Here is an 18,061-nt window from a genome sequence, read left to right as displayed (position 1 = left end):
GCAGAAGTGGTGAACTGCACATTCCAGGCAAAAGGGAGATCTGAGAAAATTGAAATAATAGTAAAAAGTGCAGCAAGATACTTAAATATTCACGGAATAACTGGGATGGCGGTACAGGAAGAGCTTAGGAAACAGGGGCAGTTAACCAAAGAATCATGCTCACAGGATTAATCATCATGTTCATTACCTTCGCATTGAAAATGCGGAAGGTTATGTTTTGATCGCCGTGTATTTATTTATTTATTTATTTGTATGCGTTTTATTCGCAAAACTCAAAAAGTATTGAACCGAATCGCATGAAATTTGGTGGGATGATTGGTTATTATCCGGGGACCATTTGATTAGATTTTGGGATCAATCGGGTCAAAGGTCAATGTCAAGGTCATGGAAAGGTCAAACTCTTTTTTTTACCATAGCACAATACATTTTTGTCCTATTGGCATGCAACTAATGCCAAAATGTTCATAATTCAATGCCCAATCTTGTGATATGCGAAGGTATGCGCTCTACCGAGTGCCCATTCTAGTTCTACAATGGAATGCTCGGAGTTTGTTGGCAAATGGACAAGAATTCAAAAAATATGTTGGGGATATTCCTAGTAAGCCAGATGTCATATGCATACAGGAAACATGGTTCAAACCAAATGTGGACTTCAGACTAGCTGGATATGCGTGTGTTCGGTGTGATAGGGAGGGTGGTCAGGGAGGAGGATGTGCCACATTTATGAGTGAAGACGTCACATTTAGAGGTGAAGATAGGGACCGAGCTCCAAGATGTAACTGTGGAGATCTGGGCAAGGGAAGGAGAGGTCATCGTTGTACATTTTTATAATCCCTGTAAAAAATTAGAGGTGAATAGATTGGCACAAATTGAAAGGATAGGTGGCAACAAGGTGGTGGTATGTGGAGATTTTAATGCACATAGTACATTATGGGGTGGAGCAAGAACAGATCTCAATGGGGAGGTAATGGAAGAATTACTAGAGAAACACAATTTGGTTTGTTTAAACGATGGCAGAGGGACTAGATGTGCACACAGGGAACATGTCGCTAGACTTCACCATTGTATCGAGGAGTTTAGCAGGGATATGCGAGTGGGAGGGAGAAGAGGAAACGTCAGTGGGCAGTGATCATTTTCCAATAAAGTGTCAAATAGCATTACAAAGGAGTCAGGAACAGGGAGAGGTAAGTGGGTGTTTAATAGGGCAAAATGGGAACTTTTCAAATATATATGCGAGCAAGAAATGGAGAAAACAGACTTTGTAAATAACCCCTTAAAAGGTTTATTGTTTTGTGTTGATTGCCTTATTTTGTATCAGCTTTATTGGTTTTGATGTATGCCTTTTTATATTGAATTGTTTTAATGATTTTGTATATGTTTTAATCTACTTCCGGTTTGAGCTAAATTGGACTTTTATTTTGAAATGTTAAAAGGAAGTGCACCTTTATTTTATGTTAATATACAAACTTGACGGTATGGCTAAATGTTACGGACGGATGCGCATTTTATTTAAAGTTTGATAGTTTTAATGGACCCGTATGAGGCTAACGCTCTTACGGTGGTGACAAGGAGGTTTTAATTCAAGAGTTTTGGTTCACGATTATACAACGGAAGAAAGGAAATAAAGAAGTTCACCAGCAGTAAAGTCTCACGCCAATTGATATACGGGGATCCGTTACAGACTTAAATGAAGATATTGAGGAGATTGATACAAAAATGACATTTATAATACTGGAAGCAGCGAAGCAAACAATTTCTAAAAGTAAAGGAAGGATGAAAAGAAAGGCAGTCCCCTGGTGGACTGAGGAGTGTGGGAGAGCAGTGAAAGAAAGGAACAAAGCTCTGAAGGTATTAAGAAGATCGCATCATTTCCAAACTTTAATAGAATACAAGCAGCACAAGCAAAGGTTCGTAGAATCATTAAGTAAAAAAAGGAAAGCTGGCAGAATTATTGTAGCAGAATTGGAAGAGCAACACCTGTGGGAGATTTGGGGATGATTAGAAGCATGAGAGGAATGAGGAAAGTGTGGCAGTATCCAGTGTTGAAGAGGGGAGGAAACGGCAGATGGGGAGAGGGCAGAGAGGATTGCAAAAGCACCAACAGAAATCCACAGCGCTGACAACCTGACGGTAGAAGGTAAGAGAGGACGGGAAAGGACGCCATCAGCTCACCCCGATGTTCTTGGAAAGAGAGACGATACGAATAGTCCTAGTGATGCCCCATTTACCTGAGAGGAACTGAAAAGAGCAATAGAAAGAGGAGGACTTACATCACCAGGAAAGGATGACATTTGTTATATAATGCTGAAGCATTTAGGTAGTATAGCAATGATGAAATTGGTATCATTTTATAATAACATTTGGGAAATGGGGAGACTTCCTAGATCATGGAAAGAAGCTGTGATTATTCCAATCAGGAAACCAGGTAAAGACTCATCAAACCCAACAAATTATAGACCCATAGCACTAACCTCTCATGTAGGTACAATGATGGAGTGAATGATAACCGAGAGATTAAGCTATTATATGGAGAACAGGGGAATGATATCACCTCATCAAAGTGGATTTCAGAAAGGTAGAGGAACTATGGACCCAATTATTGGTTTAGAAACAGAAGTCAGGAAGGCCCAGGTGAACAAGGAGTCAGTGATGGCGGTGTTCTTTGATGTGGAAAAGGCTTATGATATGGTTTGGAGGGAAGGGTTATTGATCAAATTAAATATGATAGGAATAGGGGGGAGAACATATAATTGGATTAAAGATTTTTTAATGAACAGGTTTATTCAAGTCAGAATTGGGGCAGCACTATCTAGACGATACCTGGTAGAGAATGGGACACCTCAGGGTGGTGTCATTAGTCCCATACTGTTCTCCATCATGATCAATGATGTGTTCCTTCAAGTCCAGGGTGGTATTGGCCGATCTCTATTTGCTGATGATGGAGCACTGTGGAAGAGGGGGAAGAACATAAATCACATTAAAGGTAAAGTACAAGAGGCTGTGAAAGTGGTAGAAAGATGGTCTTATTCATGGGGATTCACATTTTCTGTGGGGAAAACTAAAACAATCATGTTGACTAGGAAAAGAGGAGTTGATGCTCAGATCGAGATGTACGGACAAAAGATTGAACAAGTGAGAGTTTTTAGGTTCCTTGGTGTGTGGCTCGATGATAAATTAACATGGAATGAGCAGATTCAGAGGATAGTAAAGAAATGTAAAACGATTCTAAATGTAACTAGAATGGGCACTCGGTAGAGCACATACCTTCGCATATCACATGATTGGGCATTGAATTTTGAACATGTTGGCATTAGTTGCATGCCAATTGGATATAAATTGACCGTGCTATGGTAAAAAGAAGATTTTGACCTTTTCATGACCTTGACCATTGACCCGATCGATCCCAAAGTCTAATCAAATGGTCCCCGGATAATAACCAATCATCCCACCAAATTTCATGCGATTCAATAAGATGTTGACCTTTTTCATAACCTTGACCTTTGACCCGATCAATCCCAAAATCTAATCAAATGGTCCCCGGATAATAACCAATCATCCCACCAAATTTCATGCGATTCGGTTTACAACTTTTTTTGTTACGCGAATAACACGCATATAAATAAATAAATAAATAAATGAATAAATACACGGCGATCAAAACATAACCTTCCGCATTTTCAATGCGAAGGTAATGAGGTGTCTAGCAGGGTCAGAATGGGGAGCCAGCAGGGCTGCGATTAAAAATCTTGATATTGCTCTGATGAGGTCGGTCCTTGACTACGGCTGTGTCGTATTTGGATCAGCTGCAAAAACGTCACTAAAGAAGCTGGAAGTGTTGCGATCCCGAGCTCTGAGACTGTTGTGGTGCTTTAAGACCAGGTGGCTGCTCTGCAGGTGGAGATGGGTGAGATGCCGCTGCATTTGAGACGCAAGCTCCGAACTATAAATTACTGGGCCGACCTGCAAGGGCATTCTAGAGAAAATCATCCAACAAAAAAAAGTACTTCTGCCATGTTGGGAAAGAGACCGGGCCAAGCAGGAGTGTTTCGCATGGAGCAGTGAGAAGTTAGCCAAAGATATGTCATTGGATCAGATCACATTCACTCCTGCAATACCGCTATCAATTACACCACCATGGCTCTTTCCCTCAGTGTCAGTTGATCTTTATTCTTTAGACAAAGACCAAGCATTTAAAGACAATAATAACGTGGCAGGAATGGTGGAGGATAGACTGGAGACGACATACTTATCATTTATTCCAGCATTTACAGACGGATCAAAAGACCCTGACAGGGAGAACTGGGTTTGCAGTCACCGTCCCTAAGATATGAAGTTAAGAAGAGAACCTCAGAGCATCTGTCTGTGTCTACAGTGGAGACGTTGGCCATCTTAACAGCACTGCAGTGGGGAGAGGAGGTTCGGGTCAAAAGGTCATCATCTGTTCAGACTCTAGTTCAACAACATCCTCATTACAATCATTCACTTCACATAGCAGGCAGGATTTAATGAATGAAACATATGAAACACTGTTCCGTCTAAAGAATATGGGTATTGTCGTAGCATTTATGTGGGTACCAGCACACAGGGGGGTGCAAGGAAACGAAAGAGCAGATACACGAGCAACACAAGCGTTAGAAAGGCAGCACAAGACGGACATTTACACAGCAAAGCAGAAGTTAAAACAATTATCAAAAGAAACATGATGAAGGAATGGCAGCATAGTTGTGATGTAGAAACAGGAAGACATCTGTATGCTGTGCAGAGGGAAGTTGGCAAAGGGAGGCCAGCTAGAAGAAGCAGAGCAGAAGAACACAGAGTCACCAGACTGAGGATCGGGCCAAGGCTGAACTAAACAATGCATCTAGTCAATAAACAGCCAACAGGACGATGTGAGACTGTCAAGGACCACAATCTGGAGAACAGATCATTTGTCATTGTCAGAAATACACACTTGAGCGACACATGTTGAAGAGGAAGCTGGGAGTGGAGGAACTAAATCTAACAGATGCGTTAAAACTGGGGGCAGGACAAGTATTACAATATTTGAAAGAAACAGGATTAAGCAATAGAATTTAAAGCACTGACATTTTTGAATCTCCCTTTTGTTTTGTTTGTTTTATTGATTTTGTTTTGTGGGTATTTTGTTGGGTTTGGTTTTGTTTGTTTGGTTTTGTAAGGGGATAGGGTCTCTGGTCCACACTCCACTGCAGTAGGTGGCGGAAATGCACCGTTCACTGGATGCCATCCGCCTAAAAATCTAAGAAGAAGAAGGGGCTTCATGTAGGTGCTGCAGTATCTGAAGGAGACAGGGTTGAATAGAAGAATTTAGGGCACTGAAGTTGACAGGGCTCCCTTCTTAGTTTAGTTTATTTTAATTTAATTGGTATTTCTTTTCTTTTCTTTTCTTTTTGAGGGGATAAAGTGCTCGATATTTCTAGTTAACAAAGGCAGTAGGTGGCGGTAATGCACCAGTTTGGATGCCAGCCGCCTAAAAAGAAGAAGAAGAAGAAGAAGAAGAAGAAGAAGAAGAAGAAGAAGAAGAAGAAGAAGAAGGGGCTTCCTGTGAGACGCCCCGAGTGCTCGTCTTCACGCCTCGTGTCTGTGCTGCGCTCCACAGGCGACTAGAGAAAGGCGTGGACCACCTGACCAACGCCATCGCCGTGTGCGGTCAGCCGCAGCAGCTGCTGCAGGTGCTGCAGCAGACTCTGCCTCCGCCCGTCTTCCAGATGCTGCTCACCAAGCTGCCCAGCATCAGCCAGGTAGGCGGGCCCAGCGCTCCTCTCGGACCTCTGCGAGCCCTTCGGTTCTCCACGCTGGAACAAGCGGGAGCAGAAGAACATAACGACGGGCCACCGAGAAGAGAGACTAACCCGCTGTGTGTTGTGCTCCGGTCCTGCAGCGGATCGTGAGCGCCCAGAGTCTGAGCGAGGACGACATGAGGACCAGGAGGAGACCACCCCCTCCTCCTCCTCCTCTTCCTCACGTGGACGCTCCGTGACGACCTTGCCAACGCCTCGGCCTCCATCACGCCGGCCGACGTCCATCACTTCCGGAAGTGGAATTTAGTTTTTATTCCTGGTTCATCCATGACAGTAGTGTGTGTTTGTCTTTTAACTTAAATGACCCGTTTTGGGGTATGAAGAGTATCTGGATCATAACAGCCCCTCCGTCCCGACAGCAACGTGTACCAGGGGTACTCCGTCCTCGTTCCTTTATCAGTCGTGGAACGTTCCAGAACGGGAATCTTCTCTCCGCTCACAAAGTATTTATTGTTTCAATTAGTTTGTTTTGGTCTTCTGTTCGTTCTCGACTCGCAAACACTTTGTAAAAAAGTGCTGAAATGTTTTGTTTTGCCATTTTGAGAGAGGACGACACTGTAGGAAAATAAAACAATGTGGACAGACTGAAGTTGTCTTGTGAGATTATTTTCTTTTTATTAAATTACGCCTCTATCTACTTCTTGCTGGTCGCTGTGTCATCCGTTTAGTAAATAGCTTGTAGTGAGAAAACATTTCCAATGTCTTTTATTTCTGTACCTGAGAACTTGGGACACGACGAGCCACATCTGGACTCCAGCTCCTCGTGTCCAGTCGGCGTCCTGAACTGACACCTTCTCAATGTTTGTTTGGCCAAACCTCAACATTATGACTAAAGCATTGACATTATTAACATTATTAAAAGGAAAAGTAGTAAAACTTCACATTTGTGAAGCTGGAAACATGAATTGTTTTTCCAGGTAACATTAATTAAACCATTACAAATAGTTTCCATTTCATTTTCTGTCAATTGACTCATGGTTTCAGATGGACTTGTAAGAACTGTAAAAATATTATTTATTTTAAATAAGTCTTGTTTTGCTTGTAAACATCTTTTATTATGAAAGTCACAGAATACAATTTATTTGTCATGAAACAACTTCTGTCAACCAGGCTTTACTTTTCTGGATCTTTCTTCTGGACGTGGAAATAAATGTCTTAGATTTAACAGATTTTAATTGAAATTCTACATTTAATGTCATGATGCAGAGTTTAAGAGATTAATGTGTTTATATGTAACGGGATACATTTAATAATGACGTGTAAATCAATCACCACAGTAAACAGTAAGATGTCAAGTTCAACTGCATGATATTAAGACAAGATATGTACATTTATTCTCTTCAATGAAGAAAATCATTACAATAACCAAAGAGAGTGATTAGTTTACTCCAACAGGAGAGATGATCAGAGGAGAGGAGTTTTTACCATCATGATAACGACCAGGACCGAAGAATGGGAGGAGTTTCTTCTTGAAGGAGCAGCCAGTAAAGGAGTAGATGAGAGCTGCAGCTTCTACGTCATAGAAGGAGACCAGACCCTCCTCATAGTCCACAAACACCCCCACCTTCTGAGGCCGAGTCTTCAGGGAGAGAACAACTGAAGGACCAGCAAGAGCTTTATACTTCTTTCTATTTCTCAACCATATAGTCCAGTAACCCTTCTGAGGACTCAGTGTGATCTCTCCTTTCCTTTTGCTCAACTCTCTGGTCACTCCTAAATCCCAGTCAGTTTTTCCTTTAACTTGAACCTCAAAGTAAAATCTGCCTGAAGAGAAACTTTGCTTTGCTAAGACACAAGTAGAAGAAGAAAATCTCTCTGGGTTGTTTAAGAGAATCTTATTCACATCAGTATCATTCACTTGTTTCCTGTCACCAGACAAGTTGAGACGAGGATGAGCTGTTTTAGGATCAAGAGCAGTCCATCACTCTCAGTGTTCGTTGAATCCCTTTTAACCATCAGGCTTCCAGTTCTTAAATTCCATATTTTAAGAAACCTCACACGTTGAGACACCCCTCCACAATCTTAACGATGGGTCCTTCCTATCTCAGGGGGCAGAGGAGATGGATGAGTTCTGATAGGGAGAGGAGGGTTTCTTTGGTGGGATGGGGGTTTTTCAGAAAAGGCCATTCTGGTTGGATTCATTGAGTTTTCGGAAGGTTAACTGGGGTTTTTTGCACTGGTTTTAAACCTCTGGTTTTCTGGTTTTATTCCATTCTGTTTTCTAGGTTTTTCCATTCTGGTTTCTGGTTTTTATCTGGTTTTCTGGTTTAGCCATTCTGGCAGTTTTCCCTGGTTTTGACTTTCTGGTTTGTCCAGCTGTCGGTAGCCACTGGTTTTTTGGACCCTTTGCTTTCAGGCCACTTCTTCTTTTATTCCAGCGTTTCATGAGGCCTCTCCCGTGAGGCGCTTCTCAGTCCCTCTGGTTTTGGAGGAACATTGGGCCGTTTGTGGGTTGGATTGGTGGTTTGAGGGCCCGGCATTGGGGGAAAGGGGGAGTCCAGAAACTTCGGTCTTCATCAGTTTTAGAGAACCGTTCCTTCTCTTCCTTCACCCGGGTTTTTTTGTTCTGCTCTCCTCAGTGAGACCCAGCTCTCCACAGTCCTTTAAAGTGAGCCCGAAACCCTGCCCTGGCCATTTTCCCCCTTTGGTTGGGTGTGGATTGAAATTTAGGCTGGACACTCCCGAGGTTTAGGTTGGGCTTCGAGGACCCTTTTTTCCACCTTTTTGTTTCAAGGGCAAAGTCTCCTTTTTCCAACCCTGAGGCGTTTTAGCCGTTTTTTGGTGGTTCCCCGCCTCTTTATCGTTAGGATTGGTCTTCAGGTTCTCCACAGGGTCCTTTAGCCTGAAGCCTTCACCTCTGCTTTCTCGGGGGCTCACTTCCCCACCGGAGGCTTCACCTTGTTTGGTTTCCTGAATTTCAGGCTTTTCCTGGATCATTCCTGAGTTTTTGCCTCTGGGGCCCTTTTGCAGCCTCCACTTTTTCCTTTAATCTGGGTTTGAGGAACCAACATTGGTGCATCTTTTCCAAACAGTGCACTGCAGAATTGGGCCCCGGTGGTTTCCCACAGGGAAAACTCCCGAGGACGGTGATCTTCAGACACAAAGGGTTTCAGGTTCTCCACAGGGGAAGCTGATTCTTTCAGTTTAAGTTTTCGGTTTTAGGCTCAGGTGGTCTCCTGAGCACACCAGGCAGGCTTCCCTTCATTTGGTTTCCTGCATTTTTCACAGGGAACTTTTCTGGTCTTGGACCTTTTTCTCGGCTGCTCTCTCTTCTCTGATCGATGTCAACTGAAACCATTAGACTGAAGGTGTTGACCCTCAGAGGTCTTGGGACCTTTTCCATGGACACATTGACTGTTATTCCATAATCATTGAGACTTTTCAAAGTTTGTCACAAAGGTTGTTAGTCAGTAAACACCAACAAAGCACAGGCTGTCTTCAGGGAAAAAGCAAATTTTAGGGAAACCCTTCTAAATTAGGAAAAAAAAACATTTTATTAAAAGTCAATATTTTTGAAAAGTAAAAAATTTCGGTTTAATTAAAGAAACTTTCTCTGAAACCTTTAAGTGACAATTTCCCCCGTCCTTTTTTCAAAAACGAATGCACAGTGGAAAGACCTCAGTCTTTCAGGGCAACGTCCATTCTCTCCCTCTTCTCATTTAGAGAAAAAACAGAAATAAGTTTATCATGAAGTACACAGGGTAGTCCGGATCTAAACCCCAATTTTTCTGACTGTTTGCATTTGCTTTAAATTTTTTGTACTTGGACAAATTAAGTTTCTCATCTAAAAGGATACTGCAGAAACTAAAGTTGTTTGTTCCTGTCAGGGTGAAAAAGTGTACTACCCTTTGGAAGAGTCTTTAAATTAGAAAAATAAAATTTTTTTGAATTCTTTAGGAAAAAAGAGGTGCATGTTTACTTATTGTTTTAAGTGTGGATAAAGGGGTCCGCCCCTTTAAAATTAGCTTTTAATTTGAAATAGGAACCGATAAAAGTGTTGACGACTTGTTTTGCGCAGCCGAAAAGCAAAGGATTGAGAGGACAAAGCCGCAAACTAAACGTTTTCTTTCCTCAGCTGTTCCCCAAGCATAACTTTTATTGTGCCCCTGGAAATAAAGGTATAATGAGTAAAAAGGTAAGTTGTGGCTCTGAAACAATGATTCAGTTTCCAAATGAACAATTTAAACGTTAAGTTTTGGGTTTTTTGTCTGGGGCTTTTTGGAAGAACATGTTAAAATTTGTTAATTAAAATTTAAAAGGTATTGAAGTGTGAAAAACTTCTCCAATTTAAAGCTAAATGGTTGTATTAATCCTGGTGGAAAAACACAGGTGTGATTTTATTAAACCACATTTTAAAGATTTTGGTTAACCAAATATTTAATCGTTTAAAAAAAAGAGATCGTTGTGATGTTTTCCCCTTTTTTTTTTCCCGGGGGCCCCAGTTTCCCCCAGGGGTCCCCTCTTTTTCGCCTTTTTGGGTTTTTTTCCCTTTTTGGGGTTTTCCCAAAAAACTTTTGTTTTACCCCTTTTTTTAAAAAACAAAACCCTGGAAACAAAGCGCATAAATTTTTTTCCCCCCTCAGTCCTCAATCTCATTTTTGGCCGCTTTTCTCAAAAAAGTTAAAAAAACTTTTACACAAATTATTTGGTTTCAAACCCCCTTTTGCCTGGAATAAAATGAAATTTTGGGTTTAATAAAATAAATTTATTCTTTTTTTCTTTTATGCTTTGTGAAAAAAAAATTTTTTTTTATATTAATTTCCCCATTTGGAATTTGAAATTAAATTTTTAAAAAATTAAATTTTACATGAAACAGATTCCTATAAATAAAAACCCCGAAAAAGGTGAACAAATAAACGGGGTGACAAAAAACCTTTAAGGGAAAAGTCTTTTTAAAAAAAACCACACAAACCCAAAAAAAAATTAAACAAAGGTTTTACGCTCAATTTAAAACTTTGAGTCTCCCAAAAAATTTTTTTTCAAAGTAGAACCCAAAAACCAAAAAGATGCGTTTTGGGGTTTTTTTTTTCTGTTTTTTGATTTTTTCCCCTTTTCCCCGGGGGGGCTTTTGGGGGTGGTTTCAGGAACTTTTTTTTGAAACCTTTCCTTTCCCCTGGGGGGGTTATCGGGGTTTTTTTTTTCGCCCCCGTTTTGGGGGTTTTAGTTTCGTCCCTTCCCGCAGGGTCTAAAAACAGTAATCAAAATTAAAAAAAGGGTTTTTTTTGGGGGATTTTTATTTTTCCTGAAAAGGGAAAACGTTTTTAAAAGTTTGTTGCGGGACATTTTCACACCTTTAAAAATTTTTACAAACGAAAAGAAATTTCAAATTTTTATTTTAAAACTATTTTTTTTAACCCAAAACCCCTTTTTTAAAAAAATTTGGGGCCCGACGGAAAAAAAAAAAATTAAAAAATAAAAGGGCCCTGTAAAAGGTTAAAATTTTGAGAGCTCAAACCCTCCCCCAAACCCACCCAAACCCCTTAAAAAAAACCCCCCCCCAAAAAAAAAAGGGGGCGTTAGACGAAATGCGGAAAAGAAAAGTTGGAAAAAGAATTCATCGTTTAAAATAAAGGTTGAATGGTATCCTCCGAAAATTTTAAAAATGACCCCGGCGAAGTTAAGATTTTATTGTTAAATTTGTTCTGAAATGATTTGTTTTCCCAAAGGGTTTTAACCTGGCACTTTTGGGAAGACGATAATGGTTAAAAGTTAGAAAATTTGGGGTAAAAACCACTCATGATTGTTAAAAATGCTTGGCCCAGGTTTAAACCTAAATTGAATTATTGGAAAAATCCCTTCAGGTCGTTCATTGGGGTATTTTTCGGGAAAAGGGTTTTTTACCTTAAATGAAAGGGTTGGGGTGGCCAAAAAAACTTTTAAAAAAATGAAGGGCCCCAAACCCTTTCCGGGGGCATCAAAAAAAAGGGGATCTGTTTCCTAAAAACGGGGTTGCTTTAAAGTGAAGTAGTTTGGTCTAATCCCTTTATTGTCGAACACAAAATTTAAAACGTGCAGGCTTTATAAAACCTTTTAACCCCTTTATTTTTTAAAAACCTGAAGTGTTTTAACATTTTTGCAAAGATAAACTTACGATAACGAAATTCCTTTTCATCAAATTTGAAATGCAATGAAACAGCAGAATTTAAAATTTGGTGAAATGTCTTTGGAAACCAAACCCGGGAATAATTTCAGCTAAACTAAGGCTGTTTGCAGTCTCAAAGTTAAATACGGAATCTCCAGATGCTCAGTGAGACAACGCAAATGGAATTTAATCCTCTTGTTTGTTTCTTTAAGTCCTTCCTTACTCTGTACCAGCTTTTCCCGAAGATTGGCTCTGAGCCTCGGTTAAAAACTTTTTAGACTTGAAATCCTCAAATTCCCCGTGGATTGGGTTAGTTTATGGTTTTTCGCTGAGGGTCTCGAAGGTTCCGGCGTTTTCTTATGGGCGATTACGGATAAAGGACCCCTGCATAGTGAAACAAAAGGGTTTATTTTAATAATTTCACCGACCATTGTATCAGCATTTGAAAGTTAAATGGGGAAAAAGTTACATTTCGATTTAAAAACATTTATTTCAAGCTGAAATGACATGTAAAATTAATGGAATTCCAACTTTTAAAAAGATAGGCTTTAGGACTCCTAAATACTTTAAATAAATTGGTTAAGAGAACCGAAAGGCAAACTACAAAGAAAATAAACTGGGCCTCAGAACATTTCTGGCCTTTCCGATTGGATTTTCCAAGCATCAAGGCTCTTTTTAAAAAAAACCAAAAAATAAAAACACACAATACTTACAAAGGGAACCCGATGCAACTATTAAACCCGTAGAGTAACAATCGTGAACCCGAACCGGGGATGTGGCCCGAAGGGCATAGTTGAAAAATTTAAACAATCTGAAATGGCGATTAGGGATTCGTATGCACCTTGAAGTCCTCCATTCATCTTTTCCAAGACAGAGCAATTAAGGTTCGTCCTTCACGAGGAACCTCGTGATTTCTTGGTCAGCGACGACCTTCGGCACGGTCGGAACACCAGGGGTCAAGTTGTTTGGGATAAAGGCAGTTTAAAAAGAAAAGTGATCATTTGGTAGTCATTCTATTTACCAGTCCCAGGGAAGTAGTAAGGGGGGCCTTCGCAAGGGGCCTTTACCTGCGAACTAAAAACAGGCTGATTTTTTTTGGTTGTGACTTACCGGGCCCATTGCTTAACATAATGAGGGCACTGAAGGCAATTCCACAGGTTTAATTCCCAGACAAACCCGATGGACATGAATACTTCCGAAGACCAGGAAAAAGATTTTCCTACTAGATCATCACAACCAGGAATAATTTTTTAAGAGGAAAAATTGTCATTATTTCAGTTTCTCCCTTAAAATTTTATAAAACTCAATTAATGCTTCAAATGTAGTTTAAATGGTTTCCGTCATGACCTTTTAAGTAAAGTTGCATATTCTAAAGCCCCTCTCTGGACCTTTGCCAGTTGGGGACATCCTCTTCTGCCTTCAACACGCTCCTTTTTTGCTGGCCTCAGGGCTCTACCCAAAATTGGTCTTTTTTTTTGCCTGAATGTTCGTTCTTAAAATCTAAAAGGGGCAAGATAATGAGCTGAGACATTTAGATAAAGGGAAAAAGAAGACGATTATTTCGAGACTTTAACAAATTTTAACAATAACGTTTTAAAAGGACAGAGACGCGATACGATTATTCTCACTATGTCTCAGAAATTTTTGTTTACGGATTTACTTAAAATTTTTCCCATTTCTTCCGGGGTTCTTGTTCTTCCCTGAAGAAAACAAACTTGGACCAGTGAAGTAAACCCTTCTTTTCAAACATTCATTTTTCCACTTAGGCATAGATCAACTGTAAAAACTCTTGTTCCAAATAATCGTCCTTAAACACCACTTGATGTACCACTGGAAAAATTCCACAGCTTTAACCCCAGGTGTAACTTCCCACTCAGCTCAACTAGGTCCTAAAAGAAGGGCTTTCGTTTCCAAATCTGGGTTATTAATGTTTCTTGCAGGACACTATTAAAATTAGCTTTGAATGATTACATGCAATTCGAACCCTTCTGCCGCAGCTCTCTTAAGGCCTCGGGACCTCGCCGTGTGTGACTAACCTCCCTAGACCAGGTTGCGGTGAAAATTTTGAGGACTACATTGCAAATCCAGGTTCAAAAAGTACACATGTCTTTTATTAATTTAAAGATCCTACTCTTGGTCACTTTACTGCAGCTTTAGCCGGGAAAAGCAGCCAGTCAAGAACCCATAAACAAAGTCGAACACCATAACTTTTCTATACATTTCATCTGACCTTGGGACACATGTCATTTTCCAGATTGGCCTGAGCGTCTCTTTGAGTTTGAAACCTTTTCCAGATTTTCAGTTAATGCTTATTGGCCTACATATTGATGAATCAAACTGGTCCTCATCCCGCTTGTTTTGCCATCTTCAACCACGGCCCAGTAGCCTTTCGGGTCATTTCCCGCGGTTAACCGTTGGAGTCATTAAAACGGCGAGACTTTTCGACTTCCTTTTAAAACCCTGTTTCATAAGTTTGATGGGGAAAAATTGTATGTTGCATTTATTTGGGAAATGAGTGACAGAGTCAAATACTGAGTTTCCTCGTTTAAGAAAAGCTCAACATTCATCAACTGGTATATAGAACACTTTATTTGCATGTTCTCAAGTGTTGCAATTTTACCATGAAAATTTTTTAATTTTATTTGAAAGCAAGAGGATTTAAAAAATTTCATAAAAAAACTATTTTAAAATTTTCTAAGTGGACGAAACTTTGAACACTTTTAAAAATTTGATTAACTTAGAAAAACAAATGGGCAAGGGACTTATTCCACGTTATATTATTTAATCGAGTTGTGTTTGGGTGATAATGTTTGGGGTTTTTGGGTTTTTGGGTTTTTTTTTTGTGGATCAAATAGGACCAAGAATTTAGGTCTACACCTGTGGCTTCTGAATACCGCAAAAAATCGGCAGAAGTGATCTTTGGGCACAAGTTCATCAATGGTGTATCTACCTTCTTAATGAGATAAATTTGTAGAAGATTTAGCCTCATTAGGGTTTTATTCTGAGCAGATCAGACAGCGTTGCATTTGGTAGCATGGAAAGGGATTAGACGTTTCAAGATAGCTGATAACTGGCTACAGTCAGACTCTCGCGTATGCTCCTTTGAGGCGACCTAGGAACCGAGTTCCTAGGAGAGCTAGTTCCCGGGGCGTTTTCGTCAGCTCCGGCCTAGGCGAAACGAAATTTTCTGGAGAGATCAGCTGGGGAGTGCTGGCTCAGGTAAGATCTAGAGAACTGGCAGTTCAGTTGATTGGGCCCTTAAAAAATCCTAGTTAAGCTCTGGAGGGGTCCAAAAGGATTGGCTTTCAGAACAACAAACCAGGTAAAATTAAAATGGAGGATTAGTTAGACAACATGCCTGTATCTAGAAAGTATGAGTGGAAATACAGTGGAAAAAACCCAGGAAATTTTCCCCAAAAAAAAAAGGGGAATTTGGGGAAAAAAAATAGAAAAAAAAAAAAATTTTAAATTATTTGGGGAAAAAAATTTTTTGGATTTTTTTGAAAAAAAGGGCATTAAAAAAAAAATTAAAAATTACTATTTTGAAGAGTTTGACAAATCATGGGTTTTTCTCCCTTGGAAATTTGGTTCGGAACATGATACTTAAGGTTCAAGGTTTAAGCACGGTCCCGAAAGGAAAATGGTCTTAGAAAATTTTTACAATTACTTTTGGAAGGGAAACTACCCATATCTTCAAAGGCTTTTATTTTGGATAAGGCCCGCCCTTTCTCCCTTTTAGGATCATACTATGGACTTAAAAAAAAAGATCAAGAAGGCTAACAAGAAATGGGGTTTCCAACCAATCACCCCAAAAAAATTTCCCTTTTTGTAATCCTATACAAGGAATGGATGGAGGTTTTACCATTTTGGTGAACAAACAATTAAGCCTATTTTTCCCAAAAAGCAGAGGATTTCAGAAACGAAATAAATTTTTGAAGACTTAAAAATAAGTATTTAGGGATACATGTATCGGAGACAAAGAGGACGGCAACTAAAACGGAGACTAAATTGGGGAACTAAATGAAATTTAGATTAACAGCCGTGAAATTCCTAAGAGTCAAAGATTGGAATATAATAGTAATAGCAGAATTTGGTTTTTAAAAGGGACTGCACATTGGAAAGGAAGATTGGAATTCAATAATAGTTGCGCAAGATAATTAAATATTAGAAATGTCTGAAAAAGCGGGAAACAAAGATCATCTCATTACTAGTCACTCAAGTATCTGTCTAAGGAAAAAATTGTTATTGACTAAACCATTCAATTTAAAAAGGACAAACAAATTAATCATTTCTGGGTGGATAGTGAGGAGGTCAATAGGATTGATTATAAAGACATAAGGAGATAGAAAGACAGCCAAGAGTATGTAGATCCGTGGGAAATAATATCTTGATTTATCTAAATGTTGATTGGTATTGATGTAAAAGGTGTTTGGTTTATAAAAACTCTTGGAAGAAAATCCAATGGAGTTAAGAGCTGAGGACACATTTCTTTTAAAACATGGAAGAAAGGGAAAAGCAGCCACATGTCAATTACCCGTTCAGAGGAGAAGAGAAACTAGGGTAAATTTTCCAAAAGTTCGGAAAGTGGAAGCAGAAGAGTAGAGATGGGTATAGAAAATGGGAACTTCAAATTTTACAGCAGATGGATAATAGATTAAAACCAATTTTGAAAGGGTTGCTATGTTGAAACCGGCCTTTTGTCTGGTAAGATTGTTACAGTTTTATTATTTGACTAAATTTGATGAAATTCAACCCTTTTATTTAGTCTAAAACTTCGCAGATAAACGGAAGCGATTTAAGTTTTTAGTTATGGGCCAGGCAAGACGGTGTACAAGGAGGTTTTAAAAAATTTAGGAATTTAAAAAAAAAATTAAAGTACAGCTAAATTTAAGGTTAAGATCTTTTTTTTAAATAAATTTAGGGGAAAAAACCAAAAAAAGGAAGAGAGAGAAACCCGGGAGGGGGGCATAATAAACAAACCCCCTTTTTTAAAAATAATTTTTAAATTTTAAAAAAAAACCCAAGGGGGAATCAAAAAAATGGCAAATTTTTGGGAAAAATCTTTGGGAAAAAAAAAAAAAAAAAAATAAAAAAAAAAAAAAAAAAAAAAAAAAAAAAAAAAAAAGAAAAAAAAAAAAAAAAAAAAAAAAAAAAAAAAAAAAAAAAAAAAAAAAAAAGGTAAAGGGGGGGTTTCTTTTTTAAAAATTTATCAGGTGGAGTGGGGAGTGCCCTGCATTTGAAAGGTTTCAAAATTACTTCCCAAAGGGAAAAGGGATTTTCTTGGGAAAAATATCAACAAAACTTCCGCCATTTTGGGAAGGGGCCAAAAACAGGGGGTGTTTTCAAAAAAGGGAAGCAGGAGGAACAGATCCATTCAGTTAATCCAGATCAATGTTCCCCCGGAATCTTATTACGGAAACCACCCTATTTGGTGGTCCATTCCTCAGTGTCAGTTGATCTTATTTTAGACAAAAACAAATCAAGCATTTAAAGACAATAATACCGTCAGGAATGGTGGAGGATAGACTGGGGCGACATTTTCATTTATTCAGCATTTTTCAGGCGGATCAAAAGACCTGACAGGGAAGGAACTGGGTTTCAGTCACCGTCCAATTAAGAAAATTTTGATTTTAAGAAATTCTTTAAAAAGGGGTCCCCAAATGTTTTGGGGGTTTTAATGTTTAAACCCAAAACCCGGTTTTAGGGGGAAGGGGTTGGCCAAAAAAAAAAACAAAAATGAGGTTAAAAGGGGGGGAAAAACCCCCCCCATTCCCCAAAATTTAATTTAAATAAAAAATTTTTTTAAAAAATAACCTTTTTAAAAAACATATGTGGGGTTCGCTTTTTAAAAAAAAAGGGGTAAAGGCCCCCTTTTTGGATTGGGGAAAAATACCGTTTTTTTTAAAATGAAAGGATTTGTTTGGGAAAAGGGAAAAAAAAGGGGGGGAAAAAAGGAAAGGGGGTTTTTAAAAGGGAGGCTTTTTAAAAAAAAGGGGGGTTTTGGGAAAAAAAAAACATTTTTGGGAAGGGGGGAAAAGGGGGGGCGGTTTTCCCCCCCCAAAGGGAAAACAAAAGGAAAAAAACCCCCTGTAAAAAAACAATAAAACCCCGCAAAAAGGGCCCCACTTCTGGACCCCCTGGGAAAACCAAAAAAAAAACC

General features: G+C 39.2%; 2 pseudogenes; one reads left to right on the top strand and one right to left on the bottom strand.

Annotated features, from left to right (window-relative positions):
• The window catches only part of LOC130190991 (RNA-binding protein 34-like), a 98,955-nt pseudogene that overhangs the window by 51,195 nt on the left and 29,699 nt on the right, over positions 1-18,061 (bottom strand).
• The window catches only part of LOC130191112 (mitochondrial import receptor subunit TOM20 homolog), a 26,493-nt pseudogene continuing 12,443 nt past the window's right edge, over positions 4,012-18,061 (top strand).

This window comes from Pseudoliparis swirei, unplaced genomic scaffold, assembly GCF_029220125.1.
Source record: "Pseudoliparis swirei isolate HS2019 ecotype Mariana Trench unplaced genomic scaffold, NWPU_hadal_v1 hadal_26, whole genome shotgun sequence".
Lineage (NCBI taxonomy): Eukaryota > Metazoa > Chordata > Actinopteri > Perciformes > Liparidae > Pseudoliparis > Pseudoliparis swirei.
Note: the sequence above shows the minus strand (reverse complement) of the source record. Positions and strands in the feature narration are given on the sequence as shown.